Source organism: Nicotiana sylvestris, chromosome 12, assembly GCF_000393655.2.
Source record: "Nicotiana sylvestris chromosome 12, ASM39365v2, whole genome shotgun sequence".
NCBI classification, from domain to species: Eukaryota; Viridiplantae; Streptophyta; class Magnoliopsida; order Solanales; family Solanaceae; genus Nicotiana; species Nicotiana sylvestris.
This window is the reverse complement of record NC_091068.1, coordinates 18,569,651-18,577,324: the sequence shown is the minus strand read 5'-3', so window position 1 is coordinate 18,577,324 and position 7,674 is coordinate 18,569,651. Positions and strand designations below refer to the sequence as shown.

At 38.9% G+C, this 7,674-nt stretch overlaps 1 pseudogene; it reads right to left on the bottom strand.

The window, feature by feature from the left end:
• Positions 1–217: 217 nt before the first annotated feature.
• Positions 218–5,151, bottom strand: LOC104227320 (glutamate receptor 2.8-like; annotated as a pseudogene).
• Positions 5,152–7,674: the final 2,523 nt, after the last annotated feature.

Here is a 7,674-nt window from a genome sequence, read left to right as displayed (position 1 = left end):
ATCCCCACATACATAGATTCTCTCATAACTTGTACAGTCATTATTTATGAATAAAAAACAAAAAAAGAAGTAACCAAATGCTATATTAATTAATGCTGATTTCTATGTGGAGATTAAAGTTAATGGGAAACAATCCCATTGGAGTTCCAGGATTCGAATATAACATTTTTTTCAAATTCATTCAATACTAATACTATCTGTTGCACAATGGAAGAAGTAAAAATGAACTTAATACTACATTAAAGGCTTATTAAAAGAACAAACATAATCCCTTTCACACCAATATACAAATGAAAGATAGCAATTTAAGATAGATAAGAGAAAACATCAACGGTTTGCGTTTAGATCAATAGCTGACTCAATGACACTCTCCTGAGTACTAAGTGCTATAATCTCTTCATGTAAAGGTAGAGTTTCTTCCTCCCCTGGAAAATGAATATTACTCTGCTCTGTATGGCTAGAAATACTTGGACTTGGCGGTCCATTCCTTCTTGGAGAAGGAAGCGTTGACGAATTATCATGTGGACTTTGTGGGCAATCCATATGTCCTGAAACTACAACTGCGTCTCTCTGTTCAATGTCCTTGAATGTATGGCTACTATAGTCTTTTCTGTCAAATTTTCTAGCCAAGATTTTGATTCTTTCGTGGAACGAAGGATCAGATTGTCTTATGATGTGCCAATGATCACGCATGAACGTTGTTAGAAAGACGAGGAGAGCCAAAATTGCAGCAACTGCAGCTATGACAAAGAGTCCCCAGAAGCTATCAAGGCTAAGACCATTGGAGGAGTATGACGTGCTAGAATCTGAACAAACCGGTTGTCCAAACCATATTTTTTCTATTTGTACCAACTTTTCACCTTCTGTTACACTCAAGACTGCTTTTGAAACATCATGTAATAGAGGAGATCCTATTGGGAATGCCTGTATGAAAATCATAATTCATAATATTAGGGATCAAAAGAAAATGACTGTCAAGACAAAAAAGAGTTACTTACAAAGCCAAAGCCATCGCTCTTATACATAGGTCCAACCACGGTATATTTCGAGCAATTAATTGCTTGCAGAAGTTTCACATAAGGAATCTCATCAAAAGCAGCAGCAATACCACCATTCGCACTTCCTTTAGAGATCAAATCAATACATTCCTCTGAGGAGTTATATTGTTTTAGCCTGTCCTCATCAAAGTTATTCTTTATTAGAAGTTCTTTAACGAAAGAACCCTCTTGGAATCCCACATAATCCTTGTTCTTCTGAAGTTCTCTTATATCTGTAACAGTTGGCTGGAGGTTTTCAACTGTTAACGTCGATGAAAGACTTGCTGTGTAGCTTGAAGTCAATATAAGTACTACTAGTAGCCAGATGATCAACACAAACCTAGCCAGATTGCTTACTATCTTCTCCTCTGCAGTATCAAGAATCAAACGGGAGAAAATTCAGAATATATATATATGAAAGAAAAATTCTTCCGGCACATACCAAAAGTACTCTTAGAACATGTGATCTTAAATGCATAATAGCATTTCTATGGCTATACGATCATGTCATTAAAGGTAAATGGAAGTTTAAAATTCTACAAATGTGCTATTCTTTTTGGAGTAGACTAAAAAGGAAAGAGTAACATATAAAATGAAATTAAGGAGGAGGAAATAGTAAGTACTCTGTGCAAAGACCATAGTTGCAAAGGCGAACCAAAAGATCAGGCCAACTTGGTGAGAAGGGGGTCCTCTGAAATCTTCATTAACTCTATGTTCAAGTACCCAAATGACAAAACCAATGAAAACAAAAAAACAGAAGCTTGTTAACCACAACTCCCAAGTCAATGGCTTCACGAATACCCATGCTTTGTTTCTGTTGTTGTCTTCCATTGGCACCATCATTGTCACTCCAGATTCTGTGTATGGTAATGTGAAATCAACATATTGCAACCTATTTGATCTAATGGTAGCGTCCCCAACAACAGCATCAAAGTTCTGTTCATTGGTTAATGTTAGAAGCATATAAAAGTACACACACATATATATGCGAGAAATGTATTTCGCTTCTAGAAACAAGACGTTTTTCCAACCGACGTTCCCGTATAACTCAATTGGTATTTTCAATGGACTTAGTAAATTAAACTCCAAGGGGAACAACTGGTAAAGTTACTGCCATATGACCAAGAGGTCATGAGTTCAAGCCGTAGAAACAACCTCTTGTAAAAATGCAGGGTAAGGTTGGGTCCAAAATGTATGATAAAACAAAAATTAAGAGATTTACCCCAAGAAATACTTGACGAACAAGATCATCGTAACTTTCAGTAGTCTTTGCACCAGGAGGTGCATAGGAAACAAATTCATAAGGAACAGAATAATTTAATTCTTTCATCACTGCATCAAAAACATCAATGCAGTAACCACTAAATGTTGTTGTGTTAGTAGTAAAATCAGTTGTAACTTTCACAAATTCACTGAAACCATCTTTCACTGGAACTCCAATACTCAATTTCTTCCCATTTGTTGGAATCACCCAACCTTTAGGAACAGAAGTAGTGTCACCAGGCCATATAATGGAGCCAAAATTATCCTTAGAAATTGAATATCCATTGTTTGTGCTTCTTAAATTCAGTTCTTTAGCAATTCCATTTTCCTTTGTCCACAAACCAAATATTTTTGCCCCATTACCAATCACATTAATAATCTCATAAGCTGGTGACTGCAATTGCCCATCAACAATTTGAAAGTCTCCGCTAAGGCCTTTGAAAGTAGTATTTAGTATAGCTTGAAGAAGTTTTGGACCATCCTTGGAAACTCCAATAGCTTCAAGATCTGTTGCATTTCCTGAAAGTTTTAGGTGTCAAAATCAATCATTTTTGTAACCTGCCCAATCCGTCCAAATTTAATTGGATTATGATCCATTTGCTGATTTGTCTCAATGGGTTGAAGCCAAATAACCCATCAAATTATTGGGTCAAACGGGTTAAATAGGATAATCGACTGTTTAAAATATAATTCTGGCGTTCGAACAAAGTTTTACATTGGCAGTCAGAAAGATTGGGAAATTACATATAAAGTGTAGAAATTTTTTACTGCTGTGAGGCTTTTTAAGGAAAATCGTACGGTCTTGCCCCAAAGTAGATAGTATCACACCATGTTAAGAGTATCTTTGGGCTGGTTTAGCCCCCATATGTTAAGAGTATCTTTAGGCTAGTTTAGCCTAACAACTATTACCAGAACCCAGGTTCAGCGATGACAGAGTCATGTCTTGGGGCTCAATTTACTTTCCCATACGAGTTACAAGAAAAATATTAGTAGTGGGCTTCGGTTTGCCATAAATAAATAATGTCGATGTGGGTGGCACACAGTGAATTTTAAAAATTAACACACGGATTGTAGTAGTGGGCCACGTAGGACTTAGTTTGAGGGGATACTTGTGGATCATGATAGTGTGCCATGTGAAACTTAGTTCAAGGAAAAGATTATTGGGAGCGCAAACAAAGTCGTACATTATAGCTCAAAAGATTGGGAGTGTGAAAATTTTTCTAGCAAAAACAGACAGTATTACACCATTTTAAAGGCTTTTTGAGCTTTGTTTAGCTCAACAAATTCAAATCCTATTACACAAAATCATATTTGGACATTGAGAAGTATGTAAATTTAAAAGAACTTAAGCAAATAATTTAAGATAAAATACATTAACTTTTCACAATTTTTTGTTCAAAAAACTATTAAAAAAAAACCAGAGAAGGGAGGCTAGGTCATGTTGGGTAGATTGAGTTAGACCTCGTTATTTGTCCATCTTAATGAAATCCATTTTGGTCCAAGCTAACTTTAGAAGGTTTGACCCAACCCCTTGTCACCCAAAAAGGTTTGACCCAACCCGTTCATTTTCCAAGCATTTTCGTGGAAACAGTCTCTTGCAAAAATGCGGGTAAGTCTGCATAGAATAAACCCTTGTGATCCGGTCCTTTTCCAAATCTCGTGCATAGTGGGAGCTTAGTGCACCAGGCTGTCTTTTACTTACCTGAAGCATTTTGCTTTTGAAAAGAGGCACCGGTGATTCTTGATTTCTCCACCGCCATGGCTATTGCAGTAGCTGAATCATATGCCCATAGTCCAAACACATCCAATGCTGTATTTTGAATTGTTGGATTTTCTTGTTGAAACTTTAGTTTCCATCTAGTAGTGAAATTCTCAAGCTGTTTAGTTCTCGGGACATAAGGTTTCACTCCAATAACTCCTTGCATGGATTCAATAGCTGAAGAATCCATAGAGTTAAGTTGATTTGCCATAGCATCTGTAATAATCCAAACATACTCTTCACTCATCATTCCAAGTTCTTTGGCATTAGTAAAAATTTTGGTACCTAGTGAAGTTGTCATATGCACAACAAAAACTCGAGTTTGCATACTCATTAATTTGGAAAGTTCATATTTTATATGATCACCAGTGGCGAATTCAGGAATAACACTTCGATAAGGATACGTGCATTAATATCTTCTAATGCATCCGCCAAGAATGGTATGATTCCTTCTCCAAAATGATTATCAATGTATATAGGGACAACTTCTCTCCATCCAAAAGATTGGATAATGGAACGAATGGTTTTTACTTGATAGGAATCATTTTGAGTGGCACGAATGAAATATGGATTATGAAATGATGAGAGACCGGGACTTGTAGCTGAAAATGAGATGATGGGAACTTGAGATTTCTTTCCTAAACCAATTATGAAATCAGCTTGCATTGATGATGTGGGTCCCATTATGGCTTCCACTTCAACATTCTTCAATAGGTCAACTGCTGCATTTACAAAGAATGCAAGAATCAACATAAGCATGCAACAACAACAACTTCTCTCTAAATTCAAGTTCTATGCACTAATAGTATACAAAGTTTTTTACGGAATCAGATTAACAAGAACATGTAATTCTTCTTATCAGTGTGTGTGTATATATATAAAAAACTTACCTGCTGCTGCAGCAGCAACAACGTCACTCTTCGAGTTACGGGTATGAAGAACCAGTCTGATCTTATAATCAGATCCATGATCAGAGCTATAAAAATCAGATAAAGCCATAGAAATACAGCTCAACCCCATTTTCCCAGTCCAGGTATCCATATCTAACACAACTCCCATATTTATGGGGACTATTTTTCGTTTCTGTGCCATGGCCATTTTCATGGAGAAAAGTATCCCTAAACATAGGAAAAAGAAAGAGAACGAGGAGAATGAGAAAAAGACTTTGCAGGTTTTCTCGCTCATCTTGACAAAAGATGCGTTTGAGTCTGATTATTTGGACAGTTTTGTGTTTAATATATAAGATAGATTTGAGTACTACTATTCATTATGGCATTTTAATAATAACTCTTGGGGTTATCTTAAATCAGTGTCGGTACTAAGACTTAGTTTTAAATGGCCATTTGGACACAATACCTTTTCTGCCAATATCATGATTGTGGAGTAATTGTATATAGAAGCTTTCTGAGATATCTGGATCTCTGAGATCTCTGAAGTTCCAATCCTTCACTTCTTTCGACCCTTCACTTCCTTTTTTCGGTGATTACATTGAAAGTGTTGGTGTTAATATTCCTCGGCGTCTGGAGGATGCAGTGGAGTTGGCTGTGTTCAACTCGTTGGAGCTGCGTGCCGGTGGAGTTTGTGTACAGCTTCAGAATCGATTGGGTGTTAGGAGTTGGGTGTAAGCACATAATATCAGTCGACAATACCTTCTCTCGTTCTTCGTATTTCTATTGATTTGATCTGGTTATGCTCTCTGGATTGGTCTCAATTTTTTGGATTTGGATTTTTGTTCTTTTTTATAAATGGATCTGGGATTTACAAATATGGATTCTCTAAACCGCCATTAACACACATAGCTCCAAACAGTCAGTCATATTTCTCTTTACACGTTTTTTCTTTTTCTTTTTTAATTCCCTATTGAAAATCCTTAACGTTGCTTACTCACCTAATCTAGTATTATTAATTGTTGGGTTTATTACAAATTCAGTGACTTTTTATAATTTTGTATACCCATTTTGATCTGTAACCTCAAAGCATTTCCGAGTGTTGGAGATTTCATTGTGTTCTGTCTTTCCCAATCAACGATTGCTTACTGATAGTTGATTGCTGAGTCTGCGGCTGCTTCGCTGGGTTGTCGTTGTTCATATTGCAGGTGGTGCATCTGTTTCAATTGAAAAGAGCAATCGTTTTGCTCTGCTTCTTTGCTTACCAGTGGTAGCGGTGATAGCTCCTTCTGATTTTTGGGTCGTGGTATTTTCTGTGTTTTCAGGAATTCTCGGAGTATTGGAGACAAGTTGGGCGCACGAGCACTGGCAAAGGAGAGCAACCTAGGCGAGTGTCAGCAAGGGTGGTAGGAAGTGGGCGGGAGCGTACAACTACATCGAGCACAGCAAATCAGCCACAGGTTTTGTTATCGGGAGTTGGTACCTCCTGTTTTACTGTTTCCCTTTTGGTGTTAGCTAAATTACTGTTACTTTACTTCGCAATAGTTAAACCTTTCAACTAGGATACTACTTACCACGTGTTTCCTTCTAGTTTGATTTGTGTACGTTGTGCACTAGCGAGTCTTCTCTAGATTGTTGTAGGTGTAGTGGCTGCAGTCTCGGATGATAGAATAAGGGCATGTCCTCGGGTGGGGCAGAGGGTGGGGTGGGGTTCAGGGGTGGGTCAGGTAGCAGGGGAGGTAGAGGGGGCAAGGGGGCCTATAGGTTGAGAATCGGGTCATGGAACATAGATTCACTAACGAGTAAATCCATAGAGTTGGCGAAAATCCTGCAGAAGAGGAAGATTAATATAGCGTGTGTCCAGGAGACTAGGTGGGTCGGATCGAGGGCCAAAAACGTGGATGGGTATAAGTTGTGGTACTCTGGTGTCCTGAGGGGTAAGAATGGAGTGGGTATCCTAGTAGATAGCCATCTTAGGGAGTCCGTGGTAGAGGTCAGGCGGGTGAATGATAGGCTAATGACTATTAAGTTGGTGGTGGGTGAGGGTACTTTAAATGTCGTTAGCGCGTATGCACCACAAGCAGGCTTGGATGAGGATATTAAAAGGCAATTTTGGGAGGGGTTGGATGAGATTGTTCGTAGTATACCGCCTTCTGAGAGGTTATTCATAGGAGGAGATTTCAATGGTCATATTGGGTTATCTGCAGGTGGGTACACTGAGGTGCATGGCGGATTTGGTTTCGGAGAGCGGAACGGAGGGGGCATTGCGCTGTTGGACTTTGCCAAGGCTTTCGATCTAGTCATTGCAAACTCGAGTTTTACGAAGCGGGATGAACATTTGGTTACTTACCAAAGTTCGGTGGCGAAGACTCAGATTGACTATCTCCTCCTCAGGAGATGCGACAGAAGGTTGTGCGAGGACTGCAAGGTTATCCCAGGTGAGACCCTCTCAACGCAGCATAGGCTTTTGGTGATGGACATTTGTATTAGGATAAGGAGGAAGAAGAGGTCAGTACAAGGACGCCCCAGGATTAGGTGGGGCGCCTTAACTAAGGATAAAGCTAAAGAGTTGGAAGGAAGGTTATCGGCAATGGGAGCTTGAAGAAGTAGTGGGGACGCAAACACAATGTGGTCGACGATGGCGGACTGTATAAGAAAGGCGGCGAGAGAGGTGTTAGGGATATCTACGGGCCACTATGGTGGACACAAAGGAGATTGGTGGTGGAAT